Source organism: Aythya marila, assembly GCF_965140915.1.
Source record: "Aythya marila genome assembly, chromosome: 3".
Classification (NCBI taxonomy): domain Eukaryota; kingdom Metazoa; phylum Chordata; class Aves; order Anseriformes; family Anatidae; genus Aythya; species Aythya marila.
In genome coordinates, this window is record NC_139044.1 from 97,365,258 (window position 1) to 97,387,085 (window position 21,828).

Sequence of the window (21,828 nt, forward strand, 5' to 3'; positions counted from 1 at the left end):
AAGATTGCCCAGGACCATGTCCAGCCAGCTTGTGAGTATCTCCAGGAAGAGAGACTCCACAACCTCTCTGAGCAACCTGTACCAGTTCTCAGTCACCCTCACAAGTGAAAAAGTGTTTCCCGATGTTCAGACACCTTCTGTGTTCCAGTTTGTGCCCATTATCTCTTGTCCTGTTGCTGGCCACCACTGAAAAGAGACTGTTTCTGTTCTCCTTTGTACATTGATAAGGTCTCCTCAGGTCTTTTCTTCACTCAGCTGAATAGTCCCAGCTCTCTTTGTATTTGAGGATGGTCCAACAAACACAGATGTAAAAGCACCTCACTCACACCAACCCAAGGAGCACCAACAGCCTCGTCTTTTTCCCTTCTCAGGCTAATCAGGATGAAAAAACCTTAGTGGAAAATATATATACAGCTACAGCAGCTGGTTTCAGGCACTCAGTCTCCCCAATAGCTGCTCAAAAGTCCCTCCAGTCCTTGTTGCCTGGGCCAACAGCAGTTACAAATATAGTTTAATCAGGAGATGGGACAGACTGCCATAGGCTGTGACCCCCTCCCTCAGTCTGTGAGGTGCTCCTGAGTTGTGGCTGAAACCAACAGGGCACCATGTTCAATTTTTAATGTGCTCTTGCTGTTCCAGTAATTTTATTTTACAGCATAAGTTTGGTTTCATTGTGTAAGGCAGTATAACTCACATAAGTTTACTGAGTAGCCTAATAGTGCAATTTATCAGAATCTGACTGGTTTGTTTAAATGAGCATAAAATAACTCAGCTCTTGTGAAGTGTATTAGTCTTTTATCTGTTAGTGTGCATTACTTTATATTTGTCAGCTCTGCCTACAATGAATTTATTAGAATCTCTCTTGTGTAGAGTTTAGCTTCAATAAATAAATGCTTTTTCTATCTTCCATAAAGTACTGTGTGAAAACCTTGATGACCTAGTTTAGTTATCTAAAAGGTTTAGATATTTAAGTCACAGCTTATAAATCTATGCACAAACAATGTAGTCATATCATTCTGAAATGTCTAAGAAACATAAGATGCCTTCTTGAGGTATTTGTATATTGCTGAAGTTATTTATGTTTTTCTTTTTGTTTGTTTGTTTGTTTGTTTTAAATAACCTAGCTGCCTAAATTACAGAGATTAATATCACATATTACATGGTAAATCCATAAGCCATTCTAGTTTTTGGAAAACTGTAAAAAGTGCTTTAAATATATATTTATATATATTTTTTAATAAAGTAATAAATCATTTCTTTCCCCCCTAAGGCAGAATGCCTTGTTTGAACTGAAACATTTTGAAAAATTGTATATGTAGAAATATTATCTTATTTTGTTATATAGTATTCCCAGAAATATTTCTGTATGTTATTAAATGTACTGTCATGTAATACAATTAAGCAAATAATTAGTTGCGTTAATTAATTTTCTTATTCTAGTAATAAGAATAAGAAGAAAAGCACCCTTAGCTCCCCTTATTTTTCAGCCAATGCAGATGATGATGTAAAGCTTCTTATTTTCATTGACTAAATATACTCTCATTTAATACACTTGGGATTCCTTGATGGGAATAATTTTCGTCACACAGAAACTGCAAAATGATTGTGCTTTTACAGCAAGCTCGATCTACAACATTATTATGTAGAGTTTTTACAGTTTGTGTCAGTCAGTCCTCTTTACATGTAATGTGGCCAATGCAGCAGCATCTGATAAATAAATAAATAAAATAAAAAATATAAACTCTTACTGAGAAGTCTTGAGGAACCCATGTAAAAATCTGTAATAAAGAAATAAACAACACCTAAATTTCATTAAAAGAAAGGGAACACAATAAAAACTGTCCCTTTGTGGTCTGTTATTGATCTTTGAAATATTCTAACTTACCTCTAAAACAATTCTGGGGACTGATTCTGATTTTTAACTGAAGTTTCAGTGGGGAATCTCCCTTTGCTATAAATTTCTAAGAAGATTATTATTAATAAATGAGCGATGTTCCCAACTTAGATGATGCCTACTTATTTACTGGCTTCATTATTCCTTTGATATCTATAGAAATTAAACATATTTTCCAGCAAAATTAAATTATTTTTGGACAATGTAGATAAGTCTTTGCTTTATCCTATATCATAATCCAACAATACAAGACAGCATGTTCATTTTATCTCTCATTTCTGCTTAAGTCTATAGTGATAAATAAGGATATGGTAAGCAATTTTCATTTTTATTTAATTGAGGACTGACAGGAATAAAATACTTCAATAATTACCATATTTAAAATACTATTTTTAACATAGATTCTGAAAATCAGATTATCATGGGTTTCAACCCCACCAATTCCTAGCTAAGCACCAATCTAATTAGCTGAATTTCTGCTTCATTTTTTAAATTTCTTTTACTGTATTTTTCTGTAATAAATTTAGTTAATTTGCTATCATTCACTTATGACAGTCACACAATCAAGCAAACATTAAGGTCTGATAATTTTATGTCAGTAGAGATGAATGCTTACAAATAATGTACTTACATGGCAAAGGGAAACACACATATACTGAACACCAAGACTTCTTGTTTTGGTTTACTTTTTGTTTACTGATGTCTTCATAACTATTGTACCAAACTTTAAAAGAAGTCTATTTCACCTCACCATTGTTAAAGCAATGTGATAATGTTTAAGAAAAAAAAATCTGCAGCATGCTAGTAAAGAGCATAGTGCCCAGCAACTCAAATAAAATAATCACTTTTACCAAGTTACCTGAGTATGATATTAACTTTGTCTTCCTCACACATAGCATAGAATCAGAATCACAGAATATCCGAGTTGGAAGAGACACACACAAGGATCATGTTCAACTTCTAAGTCCAGAAAAGACCACCCATAAATAAATAAATAAATACATACATACATCAGATTGTGTGTCTGAGAGCTTTGTCCAAATGCTTCTTGATCTCCAGCAGGCTCGGTGATGTTACCGCTTCTATAGAGGAGCCTTTTCCAGTGTCCAACCACCCTCTCAGTGAAAAGCCTTTTCCAGCATTAAAAAACAAACAAACAAACAACAAAACAAAACAAAACAAACAAACAAACAAACAAAAACACCTTATCCAATCCACTAGAATATAGAAAATACATTTTTGGAACACATACTTTTAATTGATTATAAAACTGTATATAACATACTTAAAAAGTATGATATCAAAGATGTCTTGTGGACTAAGATATCCCTTAAGATATGTTATAGACTAAGATATCCCTTTCCTGCAGAACTGTATATAACATATAAAATATAGCTTGACATATATATTTACTGTTATATGTAAAGATTCACCTCAGATAAATCATATTAAGTAGGAATAATATAAGAATAGCATTGACTGTATGATAATGGTACAAATAACATGATAACAAGTATTTTTACTTAAAATTCTATACCATTCCCAGGGAGTAGACACAGAAGATATATCTGATAGCTAAACAGTAGCTTCAGTCCACCTAAAGTGGTTGGAGAGCTGCCAGGCAGAGAAGGATCTGGGAGTGATGGTTGATAGTCAGCTGAATATGAGCCAGCAGTGTGCTCAGGTGGCCAAGAAGGCCAACAGCATCCTGGCTTGCATAAGAAACAGTGTGACCAGCAGGGCTAGGGAGGTGATCATCTCCCTGTACTCAGCTCTGGTGAGGCTGCACCTCGAGTACTGTGTTCAGTTTTGGGCTCCTCGCTACAAGAAGGACATGGAGGTGCTTGAGTGGGTCCAGAGAAGGGTGACGAAGCTGGTGAGGGGCCTGGAGAACAAGTCCTACAAGGAGCGGCTGAGGGAGCTGGGCTTGTTCAGCCTGGAGAAAAGGAGGCTCAGGGGCGACTTTATTGCTCTCTACAGATACCTTAAAGGAGGCTGTAGAGAGGTGGGGGTTGGTCTGTTCTCCCACGTGCCTGGTGGCAGGATGAGGGGGAATGGGCTTAAGTTGCACCAGGGGAGTTTTAGGTTGGATCTTAGGAAGAACTTCTTTACCGAAAGGGTTGTTAGACATTGGAACAGGCTGCCCAGGGAAGTGGTGGAGTCACCATCCCTGGAAGTCTTTAAAAAAACGTTTAGATGTAGAGCTTAGGGATATGGTTTAGTGGGGACTGTTAGTGTTAGGTCAGAGGTTGGACTCGATGATCTTGAGGTCTCTTCCAACCTAGAAATTCTGTGATTCTGTGATTCTGTAAAACTATAAGTACAGCTTATAATAAATAATAAATGCTGTACTTAGGTATCTTTATATAGCAGATATTTTGTATAGTTTGAATACACCCCTGTCACTATGCTCACACCAGGAAATTAAAAAAAAAGCTATGGTCTTTTCTCTAGTCCTAAGGGTAATCAGTACAAATGCATATAACTTGTAACTATATAAATAAGCTCTCTGCCTTCATTTTTCTGTCCTAAAACAGGAAGTCTCCTTCCGTTACAGCCCACTGAGAACAGGGGCTCACTAATGCTCCAGAATTGCATGGGACAGGCATGATTTCACAGAATCATAGAATAACTTACTTTGGAGAGGACCCCGGAGATTGTCTGGCCCAATCCCCTGCTCAGTGCAAAGCCAATCTAGTTGGTGTAGTCTAATGAAGTGCTAGTGATCATGATAACAACTTTGCAGTTCAAATTGTTGCAACACAACATTTGGGACCATCTCCTAACACTCTCTATTAGATATATAGTTTGTAGTCCCATGGCAAATGTTTTGGCAGGACTTGATGCATGCTGGTAAGACTTCAGATGCTAATACCAATGTCATCCGTATTATAGAGCAGAAGGTCTCAATTTCCAGAAAAAAAAAAAAAAAAAAGCCAGCTGTTTTCAAGAGAACTAATTTCAGAAGCACAGTATATCTCTTATCTCTTTATTCACTCTGTCTAGTAGGCACTCCACATTCTGATAAAAAAAAAAAAAAAAAAAAAAAAAAAAAAAAAAAAAACTCTAGATATGGGCTCTTATCCTTTAGCTGGGACAGTCAGAATTTACAGTGGAGGGGCAGATATGATCTCCAGAATTTTATTAATAATTATTTCAGTTCTGGAATCATTATTTGATAATGGTTCAATTAAAACTTGTAAAATGAGAACTGAGTAATGCTATCAACATGTTTAGACACTTCTATTATTTTGTAGCCAGCACAGAGCTTAAAATTGCTATCCTGTGATTCATTGCAGAATGACAGAGAGCTGAAATAGCTTAACAATATGTCAGCAACATCAGCTCTCCCCATTACATTTGAGATGTGCATGAAGGAGAAATAAACCAGCAATCTCACTCCATTCTGCAAAGATAAATAAAATGTCTTAGTTATTAAACATATGTCAAGAAAGAGGAGTTACTGTGTGTCCTGAACATATGCAACAGGTTAAGATTTCCTGAATTTTAATCAGGGTCAGATAATGAATCTGTGGAAATGCCACAATAATTATCTGGAAAATAGCAAATATAAAACCTGATTGTTGGTTGTGGTCTCTTTGAGAATCACTTGGTATATGTCAGAGAGTAAATCCCAATTTGATAACATGATAACAGCATGGTACTTGGAGGCTAAGGTGCTTAGGAGCTTTGAAGCTCAAAAATAAGTCAATTTACTTGTTGCTAAATTATAGAATTGCAAAAGGGTTATTCTGTCCTCACTTTCTCCTTCCAGAGGAAGGTTTGCTTGGCATATCTGTGTGCTTCTATATATTTTCTTTAGTGCTGGCCATTAAAAACACATTTCTCTGGAAGATATTTTTCATTTGTTCCTTTAACTTTTTCTTCTGCAGGGCACAGACCTTTACCAATTCAGATCAGATTAATCTCTGATTTCATTACTGATAACATTCATAGTAATGAACAGAAGATGTATCTACATCACACATTAAAGAATGTTCTTGGTTTATATATTTAAGCAAACCCAAATGACATATATGCTTGCAATATTCCCTCTGTATGAAGATTTCAAAACAGTTATTCATTCTTTCAGTCTTTATTCTGAGAGTATATGTTGTTTGGTTGATATGATGCTTCTTTACTTCAAAGTTTAGTTAGACAAGTTTTAACTTCTTGACTTATTTTTCCAAATATATATTTTTCCACAAATCCATCTAACCTGATTCTTAGACCTTTTCTGACAATTTTAACCTCAAGCTCCTTCATCCAGTTAGTCCAATATGAGATATTCAGAGGATAAAATGACAGATAAAGTTATTGTATCATGTGGATCAATAGAGTATCAATATTAAATCAATTAAAGTAATTTAATTAATTTAATTTAATTTTAATTAATTAATTTAATTTCAACTTGTTTCTTAGCTAAAAAAAAAAAAGTCTAGGTAATATTTAAAAACATCAATTAACATTTAACCACTTATAATTTAATATCAAGTATGTGAATATCCAGTTTCAATATCATTTATTGTAAAGTGAAAATAATCATTCTTTGCAGAGTTATAACTTACACACCAGGCTTTTCCTCTTATCTTTCTCAAACATTTTCATCTACAAAGTATAAATATGTGAAATTCACAAACATTGATAAATTAGTGCTGTTCTATTGCATGTTAAATTAAGGATTTATTACAAAAATGTGTTTGCTTTAAGTTAGCGTATTCAACATGCTTTAAAATGCTTACAAATACTTTTAAGTGCTAGAAGCTATCAATGTAAGTAATACACAAAAACAATTAAAAAGCATCATGAAAAAGCAGATAGCTAATAGCAATATAATAACTCTTAGAAGCAATATTTACACCTAAATATATTCACATAACTGAATAAACTGACTTCATTACCAAATTTACTTAACACATTATTCATGTAATGGTCAAACCCAGACCTGAAAAAATGTAGCAAGAATATCAAAATATGTTATAGAAATTATAAAAACAAAACATATTAAATACATAAATATCTAAATGAAACCAAGTTAAATAAATTTTAAAATATTAATTTCAATTATCAGTGATCAATTTCTACTGAAGGATGAAATTTTGTTCTTAGGAAACAAACATAAAGTCCTGATCCTGTTTTATTTTTATTATTATTATTATTATTATTATTATTATTTATTTATTTATTTTTGTATTATTGTTGCTGTTGTTGCTTGTTGGATTTGTTTGTTTGTTTGTTTGTCTGTGGCATTTTTCTGTTTCCTTTGTTCAGTCTCCTAAGTCTAGCTTTGTAGTTTAAGTCTAGCTTTTTGTTGTGAATATATTATCCCTGTTTCTATGTATACCTCAACTATAAAAATGCTTTGAAGGCTCTGCTGGAAGTCACATTCAACACTGCCTGTTGAAATGAATAATAAGAAAAGAATAAGTTAGAGGAGTCAATGAATGGAAGATACTTCCATTGCAGATTGGAGTCCTGGGTTCTGATCCAGACTCCGGGCATTGTACATTGTCTCTATTTATTCTTTTATTTATTTATTTATTTATTTATTTATCTTTAATCACTCTATTCATTTAAGTAACAAATTAAATAATTGCAAAATCTGTCCCAAGAACCTAGGGTCCACTGGCTTCCTAATCATCTTTATTTATTTATCTGGTTTATTCTATTGAACCACAACATTAGGTTTCCCAATATTAAATCTTATTTAATGTCATGATTATGATATTCACCATCCTTGTCTAATGTCTAGCCTACTGCTTAGCATTTTGTCTGGTATGAACTAGCTATGACACAGTTATGTTTCCAGAAGTTCAGGTGAGCTAAGAATCCTTTATCTATTTCCTTGGCAAATGCTGGAAATTGAAAATGGAAAGTCATTAACCTTGTAATAGATAAGAATCCCCTGATGTATTTAAATGTCTTCTGGACCATTTCTGAACTGCTCAAACTTCTAAGCTCCAGCTCAAAATGGAATTCAAACTTCTAAGTTCAAATACCAATTTTTACTGGATGTACAAGAACCTGTCCATAAGTACTTTGTTGACTTTGATGTCCAAAATGGAGATAGGAATATCAAGGCTTGGTGTATATTCTGAATGACAGCCTAAGCTTTTGCTTTCCACATGATGACATATTTTTAAGCTATAAGAGAAGCCTAAATACTAGATAGGTCCCAGAGTTTTGATTTGAGCTAATGAATATATTAAAGTCATAGAAGGTAAAAAAAAAAAAAAAAAAAAAAAAAAAAAAAAAAAAATCAATATGAAACACTTGCTTTCAAAATAGCCAAAATTAATAGATAGGAAATACAATAGGAAGTAATCTGTGTTCAAATTTCTACACTGGTTTACATAAAATGAAGATATAAAAACAAGTCCATGCATTATCAGATAGCAGCCATAATCCTGAGTTAATTCCATGGGGACAGTAACAGGAAACAATGCATTTGGACAATATCAAATTTTCTTTGTCCCTGAAATCACATCCCTCTCCTCTGCACTTCTAATTTTCTACATTAGTAACCAGGTATTTATTTATATTGCTCCTGTACTTGTTTGATTTCTCAAAATGTTGTACAGATGGTATAAATACTAGAATGAGCACCATGCTCTCTACTATCAAAAAGACTCCTGAAAGTGAAAGATTGCAGCAGTCAAATCATAACATTAGTCATTTTGTGACCTAGCACTTAATGTCTCTGTGATTAAGTTTCCCATGTGTAAAACAGTGATAATTGTATTTGCCTATCTCATAAAGGAGAGTGTAAGGATAAGAAGTTGAAATGTAAAGGTGCTGTGGTTAAGTATCAGACACAGACAGCTACAGAAGATGAAGAAATTCCAAAGGCAAAGGTCCTAAAATGATAAGAAAATAATGGATCACGAAGCAGTCACATTTAAGAAACAATGCAGATTTAGGAAACTACATTGATGTGCATTTCAAGCCCAGAGCCTAAGGGAGGAATGGTAACACTTTCACATCAAATCTTATTTTTAAAATAGTCTTGATGCATGCCTACATAATGCATTCCTACCAAAACATGTGCTTAAATTAATACAGTACAAAAATGTTAAATATCTAAAAAAAGTGCCTGCACTTTTTTTCAGGAAAAAGGAATCCAAAAGCACCTACCCCTTTACCCCTTTCATCTGTAGACAACAGTTCTCTCTCTCCTTTTCTAAATACTAAAGAATTTTAGAAAGCATTGTTGTTAATAGCATTGATAATTGCCAAAATAGATTAACCAATGAGGTGAAAAAAAGCCATATAGATAAAATAACACCATGCACAGGACAGATGATATTATAATTACATCTGTGAACCTTAGATGAGGTAAACAAGCAATAATAATAATAATAATAATAATAATAATAATAATAATAATAATAATAATAACAACAACAAATACCTAGATTTTTTGATGTAACCAATGGGTTAACTGATGTCAGCATTTTAAGCACTCTGATTTTAAGTACTTAAGGGTACTACCTGAAGAAATGTCAGTGATAAAGTACATTTATTACTTCAGTGGGGTAATATAGATTCTCTTGGATTTTTGAGCTCAATAGCTTTTACAGAAGCACAGATTTTACATAAATTATATATTTAATGATATATTTTAAATGGTTTCACCTTAATGAGTTTAAATAAGATGTCAAGATGTGCATTTTAGATGTTTGACCTTCTAATGAATTTCAAAACAGGAAATTACTTAAACATTTAAGGAGACAAATAAATTGATTGTAAAGGAAAACATAAAAGCTTGAAAACATAAGAAGTTTGATTTTTTTCCACTTGTTATATTTATTTGGCTAGTGACTATAAGGAAAACCAGTAATCAGTTATTTCAATATTATTTTTTGCCAGTATTATCATGAACTCTTGGCACAAATTCTCAGTTATTCCACTGAGATAAAGCCACATTTGTTTATTTGAAAGTTTTGTCAAATCCACTTTTTTAGTAATTTGGGAAGAATATCATAGGCATATTTTCTGACACATGCAGAGCACTCTCTACACTTCTAAAGTGCTGAGTTTCTAAAATTTGCTCTACTAAGAATGTTTAAGACAAGCACTGAAAGATGATAAAAATAAAAATATAAAAAGGCAAGTTTGACAATTACAGTTATTAAAAGGTAAATGATTAAATCAATATATCTTGCTTTTCAGGTCAGAAAATAACTTGAGATGACTGGTACTAGTAAATGCGTAAGCCTGATTACCTTGAGATGAATGAGTAAAACTGAAGGAAATGACTTGATCAAACTCTTAATTGGAACATGCTTCATATTTCAAGAATTTCTTGTCATGGAGTAAGACAAGATGGTCAGTATTCCACTGGAATACTTGTGAGTGATTTGAAAGATGCAGGTTCAGGCTGAAATAACTCATGGGTCAAGGTAAGGACAAGGAGATCACTTAACAGGTACCATCACAGGCAAAACAGATTTAACATGAGAAAAAAATAATTTAATTTATTGCCAATTAAAATACATTTGAGTAATGAGAAACAAAACTGAAAATTATTACACCTTACTACCACCTCCCTGTCTCCCCTACACTTTCTCAGTCTTAACTTCACTCCTACTTTCTCAACTCCACCTCCTCCCACTCTGGGAGCAGGGGGATTGAGAGTGAGTATGTAACAGCTCCACTCTGCCTCTCCTTCCTTCTCATCTTTTTCCCAGGCTCCAGTTTGGGTCCTTCCCACAGGCTGAATACCTGTCTTCTCATGTATGAGGTCCTTCATCAATGCAGTGCAGCTATGTGTTCGATCATGGTGCTCTCTACTAGCTGCAGGGAAATCTCTGCTCTGGAACTTGGATCACCTCATCCCTTACATTGGTGTCTGCAATGTTGATTTTCACACTTTTTTTTTTTTTTTTTCACAAATGTGTCACCACCTTGGCTGATGGGCTCAACTGTGTTCAGAAGTGGGTCCATTTTGGAGCTGATTGGAAATGGCTCTGTCCAGCATGGTTTCAGCTCCTCATCTCTTCTAACAGAGGCCACCTATGCAGACCTCCTAACACTTGCCTCTTGCATTCAATGCAATACTGATTTTAGTAATAACATATAAATTCAGAATTATAGTTTTGTGTGATTTTGATCAGTTGGCCTGCATCATCAAATATATATCTGCTACCTATTAACACACATCGTTAGAAATTCTCAGTACTGTTTATTTTTATGTTTATTTGATGGTTTTGCTAATCTAATATTAAGATGAATTTATTTATTCCAAGATTTGTTATTGTTTTATGCATGTAGAAATAACAGCCATAGGTAAGGATACTATAAATAGATGACAGTGTCCAAGAAAAGACATGAAAATTTATAGCAAGTAAATACATGTATATGCAAGATCTTATGGAAATTGAAAATACAAATAAAGTGTAAATTTTTAACTCTATGGTTAGTTAAACATTGCAATGACTTATCACAGAAGAAATTTCTCTTACAGTAAATCTGTATATTGAAAATCAGACATCTATCACAGTAAGTAATAGGCAGGGATACCCAATATTTATTTCTATGTTATTTATACATTAAATATATTTTATTATTCCATTTCTTCTCTGAAATTAGTAAACTAGTCTGTACTTCAGGTATGGTGACATACAATGGACTAAATATAACAACTCAAGTGAATGAAATTCCCTTTGAGAAAGGAACTCTGTTTTGTTGTTGTTTTGCACACAAACCTTCAATATGCATGGAAATAATCATGCATATCACTCCCCCTGCTCAGGAGGTACCGGAGCAGTGCCAGAGCATCAACAGTGTTACAAAGAGTTGTAATTCCTGATTAAATGAAAATTACATTTCAAAAGTACAAGCCAAGAGAGCATTCAACAGATGTGATAGCAGAAGCTTCTTGCAAGGCAAGCCAATGGAGAAATCGTACAAATTCTTTTTTCCTTCTTTCCTTTTTTTTTTTTTTCCTTTTTTTTTTTTTTTTCCTTTTTTTTTTTTTCTTCCTTTAATTAAGAAGTGAGTGCTGCTCTTGGGGCACAACAACTCACAGCCACACCCCAGCTCACAACTCACAACAACACCCCAGCCATACTGGAGGAAGTGTGGATGTAAAGCTGCCTGGTGGAAAGGGACCTGGGGATATTGGTCAATAGCTGGCTGAAAATGAGCCGTTAAGACATGGAAGTTGCTGGGGATTTGCTGTTGCCAGGCAAAATTGTTGACCATTGAACAGTTAGTGGAAAAGTACTTTCTAGAGAGCAAATGGTATAAGAAGGGAGCCTATCCTCAATAGTTGAAGTTATGTCATCAATAAATAAATAGTAGCAGTTACTGATCCTAAAAGAACCCTGGTGTCCATGTGATCATTACGCAACACTTAGGCCTTTTTGTTAGTGGTACAAGATCCATTAGAAAATCCTTATGCAGAGGACAAAGCTAACTCGTTTCCCCAAAAAAGGTTCAGATATTCAGAGTGAACTTGATCAGGTTTTCTTTCTCCTCTCTGGTCATCTGTTTTATTAATACCAGTTATAAACATTGTGATATCAAAACTGTTATCATTTATAGGAAAAAGTTGTGTACCCTCACAAAACTGTGTACCCTCACAAGTCCATTGCAAATGTTTATAAACTGCCAGTTCTCCTACAGAGCTGCAGTAACTATTGTCTGACACAGTTATACCAGGAATATATTGCCCTAAAAATGCTTCAGGTGAGCTTCCAAAAAGTATTTGTGAAGTCCATAACCATTTATTTACGTAGGTTGAACATAAGGCTACATGGAGGTGTTTGTGAAGTGATTATTAGGAAGAATGTGAACGGCAGCAACACTTGGTAAGATAGCTTCAGATTGTCTGCATTATCACAGCCTTCCAACCACATACTAGCTGTACTCAAACTATTTACAATCATGATCCTTAATTCTAATTATTCCAAATCTTTTGTCTGAATTTCTCCACCAGAAATTTTTCCAGTCAGGTGCCTTACATGAAGCATGCAAGCTAGTGGGAAGGTAGAATGATAATCAGGGGCCTAACAGGAGTTCAAGACTAGTTAATATGCAAGAAAGTACCATGAGAAGGTAGGAAAACCCATATATAAATCTATATTATCATGGCTTCTATGAGGTCGCATCATATGATGTTGCTGGAACTGCCTCATCTTTGAAATGAAAGTAACTGATACAAAAAGATATATTTTTATGTAATATAAAAAAAAAAATAAAGAAAATAAAGTTGTCCGTACGAACACACTGAAAAACTCTGACATCAGAATCATGCCAGTATGAGCAGTTAAGTGAGATACTAACACAATATAGAAATGGTATTAATATTACTACATTGTTAAGGTGAGGAAATATAAAAATACATTGGTTTATGTTTCTATATTGTTTATCTAAATTGTGAATTAACACAGTGCTCAGTGACAACAAGTCAAGGGGCTATTCAAGTATAAGCATTAGAGTACTCTGAGGAGACTTTTAACTTGCTCCTTCCCAGGTGCCCTTATGGAACAGGTATGAGGCACTGAAACTTGATGGACAGGTAAATGATGATGCGAGTGAAGGCCCATCCAGGTTGGAGCAATTGTCTAAAACAAATAATCCTACACCCTGTATTACAACTGACACTGTCAAAAAAAAAATAAAATAAAATAAATGTTGTCACAAGTGACTCTCTTCTGGGGAGAATCCCTTCTGGGGGGAACAGAAGGTCCAATATATGAACCAGACCTAACCCATAGGGAAGTCTGTTGCCTCCCTGATGCTTGGGTGAGAGACATTATTAGAAAACTCATCAGCCTGGTATGAGGTATGAGACTCTGATTATTATCCAGTATTAGTTTTTCATGTTGACAGCAATGAAGTAGCAAAGAGAAGTCCAATGGGAATCAAAAGAGACTTCAGGGTTTGGGGGCAATTGGTTAAAGGATCAGGCACACAGTTGTCCTAGTTCATCTAGGATAAAGTTAATTTTATTCCTAGTAGCTGGTATGATGTTGTGTTTTGGATTTAGGATGAGAATAATGTAGATAACAGATGTTTTAATGTTGATGTTTTAATTGTTGCAGAGTGTATATGTTTTAATTGTTGCAGAGTAAACAATAAACAATATGTTTAATAATCATATAAACAATAAACATAAACAATATGTTTTAATATATGCAGAGTGTATGATGTTTTAATTGTTGCAGAGTAGCGCTAACACTAAATCAAGGACTTCTCAGCTTCTCCTTTCATCCTGCCAGCAAGAAGGCTGGGGATGCACAAGAAACTGGGAGGGGACAGAAACAGGACAGCTGACCCAAACTGGCTAAAGGGATACTGCATACCATGTGTTGTCATGCTGAACAGTTATAGGGGGTGGCTGGCCAGAGTGAAGGGGGACCACTGCTTAGGGATGGGATGAGTGTTGGACATCATGTGGTAAGAAAATGCATTGTGCATCACCTGTTTGTGCATAATATTATTACTATTAACATTATTATAATTATAATTATTATTTCTCTTTTATGTCCTATTAAACTGTCTTTATCTCAACACACAAGCCTTTACCATTTTCCTTCTGATTTTGGGGGAGTAGAGGGATGGTGAACAAACAGCTGTGTGGTGCTTAGCTGCCTACCAGGTTAAACCACAACAGCAGTGTTTTCTTGTACCCTTCCAGAAGTAAGGAACAATATTGAAAGGAACAGGCAGACCCAGCTGATCAATACATGACTCCAAGTCACCAGCAGAATTCTGGATTTCTTGATCATGGGATGGTCATCACCAGGCCTGCTGATGTCTAATCAGTTGCACCTCTCTCAGACTGGGAAAAGGATTTTTGCACAGGAATTAGTAGGGATAAGTGACAGATCTTTGAACTAGATTTGAAGGGGGCAAGGGTTAAAACCAGACTCACTAGTGGTAAGCAACAGGGTGGCATGCCAAAATTAGAGGGACTGAGTGCCAGTAAGATCCTTCAGCCTGCTCCACAAGGTGCTGGGTACAAAGGAGCACATTTTAGATGTTTCTAAACCAATATACACAGTATGAGGAACAAGCAAGAGGAGCCGGAAGCCTTGTCTCAGTCCCAGAGCTATGGCAACACTAACATAAACAAAAGCTGGTGGGAAAGTCCTGTGATTGGTACATTACAATGGACAGCTGTGGGCTCATCAGAAAGGACAGGCAGGGCAGATGAGGCAGGGGTGTGGTGCTGTACGTAATGCAGGAGCTGGACTGCATAGAGATTTCTGTTGGTGATGACATGGTTGAGAGCCTCAGGGTACGGATTAAGGGAAAATCAAATAACAGATGTTATTCTGTGTCATTGTGGGAGTCTTCTATAGACTATCCAGACAGGATGACGACACTGATGAAATATGCTTTGATCTATTTGGTGATTCTTGTGGGTCCCTTCCAACTGAGGTTATTCTATGATTCTTTCATAAAATCCAAACACACACTTTGAAGGCAATAGAAAAAAAAATGTTGGAGTAGATGTCTGTAGTTAAAAGAGAATAAGAGGCAGTTATTGCTGAGGAATCCAGACAAAAATATTTAGAGAAACCATAGGGGGGAAAAAAAAAAAGAAGAAGAAAAAAAAATTTTCTGGACATATAATCCTGATCTGGTTAAACCTTTATAGGGGATATATATGTATATCCTATAAATATTTCTTCAAATAACTGAAAGAGATTGACTTTCTTTTACTAATGGCATCTTACTGTGAAATGAGGAATATATATACCTTTGTATATGTTTTTAACCTTACTATATAATGAATTATAAAAAATAAAATAAAACTGAATTTAATCAAAATTCTTGAAATGCTGTAAAACACTCTGACTCCAGTATTGTGGGAGGAGAATCAAACATGTTACAGTTTTATGAAACCAATGTAGATAACAGAATTTAGTGTTGATCCCAGGGACATAAGAAATCCTTATTCAATCTTTCTCTAAAACACTTTTTTTTTTTTAATATATATATATATAATGGAAGGAATTGTGCTGAAGCCCTAATTCTATTTTTTACTTTATAGCTAATCAATATTATTTCATTTAATCTTTTTCTTGAAGCTAAAATATATGTATATTTATATTTATACATATATAAATCTGCTGTGTTGTGAGTAATTACAATGGACAAGGCAATGGTGTACTGGTTTATTACTCAAAGAATAAAGAAATAAAGCAGTGTAGTAATAAATATTTTTACATTGGAAGTTCTTTGTACATTAACAACAGTTTCAGAGGAAGGTTGATAGAAAATCAGAAAATTTAAAACTGATCTGAATATTCCCTGAAAATGAAGTTAGCTATATATATATAATACTTTTTATTTATTTATTTATTTATTTATTTATTTTTTTGAAAAGGCTCTTACAAGGTCATCTAGTCCAATCTCTGAAAGCAGGACCCACTTGCTTGCTCAGGGCCTACTCCAAAGGTCTGTTTATGATAACCAGAGATTTTTTTTCACACAGCAAACTGTTGTAGTATTTGACCACCACCACTGTGATTATTTTCTCCAACACCTAAATGGAATTTTTGTTGACATAACTGTGTCTACTGCATACCGACCTTTCACTGTGCACCTTCAAATGGAGGCTAGCTCTGTCTATTCTGTAACTACCTACTTGACTGTTAAAGACATCAGTAACACACTCCCACAGTACTTGTTTTTTTTCTACAGACTACAGAATTAATCTCAGTGTCTCTTAGTATATCATGCTCTTCACTCTCCTAATCATCTCAGTTACTGAACTCACTACAATTTACCAATAATTTATTTGTACTGCAGAGCTCCAAACTATATTTTAATCCCCTGAAATTAATAATTACACATTCTGAGAATCCTTGTTGACAATCATAAATATTTTGTTCTGGGAATTGAAGTAGCCTGAGTATTATTCTTCCTTTAGCATGTATGACTTATTTCTACTTTAAGTAGACCTGACCTTTAAAACTTCTGAAGCTGGAGATAAGCTAGAAATAATAATAATAATTAGTAGTTAGTTCTATGAAGCTGCATAGCATATAGTATAAACAATGCCTATCAGGAATATGTGTTTGTTAATATTTTTGTTATTGTTCAATAACATATTTCTTAATGTTTACAAATTGCTTCAAATGCAACGCAAAATATTTTAAAAATATAAATGATGAGTTTATAATATTAATAATACAAAATAAGTGTTTTGTTTTTCCTTCAGCCCCTTGCAGGGTTCTTTAGATGGGTAGATGGGTGTATGGGTTGATGTGTTTCAAAGTTGAGAGAGGTAAGCATGCCTTTTTGAGGTAACAACTAGTAGGATCTTTTAGAGTAAAGCAAGCTATATAGTAGTAGCTGCCTTTACTGCATGCAGCTCTTCTTCAGGTGAGTAATTTTTAGGGCATGCTTATAGATAGAAAGATGATGTTACTTTGTGTGTTTGCTTTGTGGTTCTAGATCTATTATGAGTTTTGCAGAATTATGGGGCTTACTGTGAATGTGACCTCATGCCTTCACTTCTATGTTAAATATTGTCAAACTTACCACCTTGGTGTTAAAGTGATGGAGTAGGGTTTAGGGGAAATGTATCATCCATCTTCCCTGTGCCGATATGAAAACAGTAGAAGTAGGCATGTAAGGTGTAGTCTTTTTCAGGGATAGGGACAGTTTCTTATATTTCTGGAGATTTTTTCTGCTGTTTTGCTGGCTGTAGAGTCTTTAGACCTTGTAGCCTTCTAGATATTAAGTGCTTGGAATTCCCTTAATAGAGGGATATTTAGCAGAGGTTGCCAGCTAACTTGGTTTTGGGATGTGATGGGGTATACTTCTGGCTTTGGCTTATATTTTGGTCTCTAGCTGTATCAAGGTATCTGTGTAACTCTCCATAGGATTTGCAAAGAGCTTCACTATATACCACAAGGGGCTTGACCACATAGGTGAAGTATTACCAAGAAACTGAGCAGGGTCACCTTTTTCATCTGTGAAGGGTAAGTCTGTGATTACACCTGCTGGGGCTGCTGTGCATTCTTCTCCTGTTGGAATTTGTGGACCTGAGGTTTTTGTTTTCTGGCTCTGGTCTCTGTGCTTGAGCCCTCTGCAAGGATCTGTGCTGTTTGTGTGTCCATCACAGATAAGACCTTCTATTTTTGCTTCTTGCAGAAAGAAAATAAAAAAAATATTTTACCCCAAGCACTGCTACAGGCTGGTTAGAAAGCTGCCTGGAAGAGAAGGACCTGGTAGTACTGGTTGATAGTTGACTTAATACGACTCAGCAGTGTGCTCAGGTGGCCAAGAAGGCCAACAGCATCCTGGCTTGTATCAGAAATAGTGGGGTCAACAGGACCAAGGAAGTGGTTGTCCCTCTATACTTGACTCTGGTAAGGCCTCACCTCAAATACAGTATTAAATTTTGGGCCCTTCACTACAAGAAGGACATCAAGGTGCTGGAGCATGTCCAGAGAAAGGCAATGAAGTTGGTGAAGGGTCTAGAGAACAAGTTTTACGAGGAGCAGCTGAGGGAGCTGGGGTTGTTCAGTGTGGAGGAAAGGAGGCTCAGGGGAGTAATTATCACACTCTACAATTACCATAATGGAGATTATAGCAAGGTGGGGATCAGGCTCTTCTCCCAAGCACCAAGTGATAAGACAAAGGGAAGTGGCCTCAAGCTGCACCAGGGGAGGTTTAGGTTGGAAATTAGGAGACATTTCTTTACTGAAAGGGTTTCTTTACTGAAAGGGTTGTGTAGCATTGGAGTAGGATGCCCAGGGAAGTGATTGTGTTGCTGACCCTGGAGGTCTTCAAGAAACATGTAGATGTAGAGCTTAGTAGCATGTTATAGTGGCGGTGGACTTGTCAGAACTATATTGAAAGTTGGACTAAATGATCTTAGAGGTCTTTTCCAACTTGAATATTCTATGATTTTATAAGAAATTGGCAGAAACAAGTTTTTATGTTAGAGTGTTATCCACCGTGGTGAAGAACTTCTGTGCTAAAGCAAGACAGTTCTGTGTACTACACATGATAAAAAATGAAAGAATTTAAATGGTTTATGGAAATAGGTTAGGTCTTTCAGCAAGCACATCTGGAAAATCAGAAGTTCATGTGATTGTTTATAGCATATAAGGCTGATGACTGAAATTATATTCCTCAGCATGGACAGACAGGAGGAAAAGTGTTATGTAGGCAATAGAATTACTGAAAAGATTATGCTTAATATGTATATGTTAATAAGTACATTTAGGGAGAAAATAATCTAATGATTGTCTTCTAACAAAATAAATGCCCACTTAACAGAAGAAATTGAACTACCAAAACTGAGAATTCTAGTGCATGGTGAAACAGATATTCAGGTATTCACAAAAGACTCATAGAAAATATTCATAAAGGAAAAGAAGCTGCATAATTAAGTCAATTTAATAATGGGAAAAACCATAATGAGATGATAAAAAATAATAACATATTTGTATTAAAATACTGTTGCAGAAAATTTTAATAAAGTTAGTGGTGGTTTCTTGCTAAGAATTTGTTGAAGACGCATGATTAGATTTAAATACTCACAGATGCCTCTACAGAACTTACAGAAAAATGTTATCATGTACCAATACATTAAAAATTGTAGTTCTGTGGATGTGTAGCTCTGATTTCTCATAAAACACGGTAAATACATACTGCTAACAGCAGAGCATATTCTTGGAACAGTGACAGATGTATCAGTTTTAATTTGTCAGACATATTGTCAAAGAATCACCTCATCTACAAGAGATTATTTTTTAATGCTTTTTTTGGTGGTAAAGTGATAGAAATTAACACTGGATTGACAGATATCAAGCTTCTTATGTTACAGAAGTTTACAGACCTATAACAGAGATTACTGATTTTCAAGTTCTACTTTAAAAAACAGTGACATTTAATTGTTATGTAGACTGAAATTGAAAGATGCAAACTAAATATTGAATTTGTAAGACAATTAAGAATTGTTTAGATCAAAGGTGCAAAATATAACTTCAACATATTTTGTGGGACAGATGAACTCTACAGCAAAACTTTTTGCAACTTTCTGTGTGAATAATAATCAGAAAACATAATGGAAATAAAATTATGGCTTTGAAAAAAATGGAACAATGAACTGATCAACACAATATGAAATTTAAAAGATCCTTTACTGACACAGGTAAAAAGAGCACCATAAATGTGATAAGTTGAAAGTAATTTAGGTGCAATTCCCAAACATTAAATGAAAATTTGATCTCATTACGTAAATAATCAGTACAAGATATCTTGCTCCCTTACCAACAATAATATGGTCACTCATGTCCTTATAAAGTGTGGGTAAAGTTAATCCACAGCTACTTTTCTTCAAGCATAAATTTCCTATACTGACATACTGGATTTAATAATGCATTATACAGGAAATCAGGAAAGGAAACAACATTGGTAAAAGAGCTTTTTACAAAGCAGCAGAAATCAGTGACAACAGAGGTATTTGAGGTATTTGAGGGCTCACAAGGGCAACTTAACAAATGGCATGATATTATAAGATCATACAACATTTTTGTTTTATTGCTAATCAGGGAAAGTAAAATGTACAAAATTATATTTTCTAGAGGAATTTCAAAGAGAATAAAATTAATGATAATATCAAAATTAGTTATAAATAAATAAAGGCAAATGAAAGAAAATGTTTGAGCATGGTCCAAAAAGTATAGAACAGATGGAAAATGTAATAATAAAATTTAGACTGCTCACTTTTCTTTTAATTCTTCACTGGCCTTAATAGGACTTTGAAGAATCACATAGGAAAACTACATGGGAAACATAAGAGGGGGGGGGGACGAGACAAAAAAAAAAGTTCAACCTCAATTAAAGGGTATGATTCCTGAATAAATGTGAAGGACTTAGATAAGAGCAGCTGGATAATAGTAAAAATTTGTGAAAGGAGACATGAATAATAAATGAGTGATTAACATAAGGAAATAAGAACACAATATTCAGGATTATATCAGTGCATAGCATAAGTATTTGATAAAAGGTTGTAATAGAGTCTCTGCAGATGAATAAGAATAGAGGAAAGGTTTTGTGTCTCTCCGGTGTCTTCTTTACAATGCTGGGTGTAAGTGAGTACTTAGACAAGAGTTAAAAAAAATGCAAACATATTTCAGTTTAATGTTCTATTTTCAGTTCAGTGACTTGCTAATCTTGACAGGGTTTCTATATATTTAGCAACATAAATCTATCCATGCAACTTCTTACTTCCACTGTATCCCTTGACAACGAATTCCATCTTTTGGAAGAACATTCTTATTTTCTTTGTTTTGTGCTGGCTTCATTTATTGTTCTCTAGTTTCTTTCTCGCAAGAAATACTGAAACCTCAAGCCCCATCCACTCATGTCTATGACATTCACACAACTTTGTCATATCCACCCTCTCTTTCCCAGATGTTTAAATTCAGTTGTTCTTTGAACTAGAGCTAGTTCACACTTTTTATCAACCCATGTGCTCTACAAACAGTTTCCAGTTCCACATTATACTCGTAGAGTTTGAGGAAACAACTGTATTTGAGGTATAGATTAACAGTCATATAATAAAGTTCTCTCATTTTTTCTTCCTTTTCTAATCATTTTGAATATTTATTTCTGATTGCTTCTGAGAAATAAATTGACAGTTTATGGAGTAATCTGTAGGGAAACAAGATCTACTCCTAAATGATATTGGTGATCTCAGAGCCTGCAATTTTGTGTAAGTTTTCCAGCTGCATATTTTCTCAATTATCTACACAGGATTTTATCTGCCATTTAACTTCCCAGTTACTCAGTCTCATAACTCTTCACATCTTCAGCTGACCCTTCTTATTACTGTAAATAATCTGATATCTTCAGCAAACTTTCATGCTTCTCTACTCTCTGCTTAACATCATTTATGAATATTTTGAACAACACAGGTTGTTCAAAACATAAAAACATAACTCTGCTTTCCT

The 21,828-nt window shown here is 34.6% G+C and overlaps 1 long non-coding RNA gene across 1 annotated transcript in view; it reads right to left on the reverse strand.

Moving 5' to 3' along the window:
• LOC309877227 overlaps positions 1 to 21,828 on the reverse strand; it is a 77,271-nt gene that overhangs the window by 16,795 nt on the left and 38,648 nt on the right. The window contains exon 2 of the long non-coding RNA XR_014317336.1: positions 2,905 to 3,024. This is a non-coding gene — a long non-coding RNA (uncharacterized lncRNA). The remainder of the gene's footprint in view (positions 1 to 2,904; positions 3,025 to 21,828) is intronic.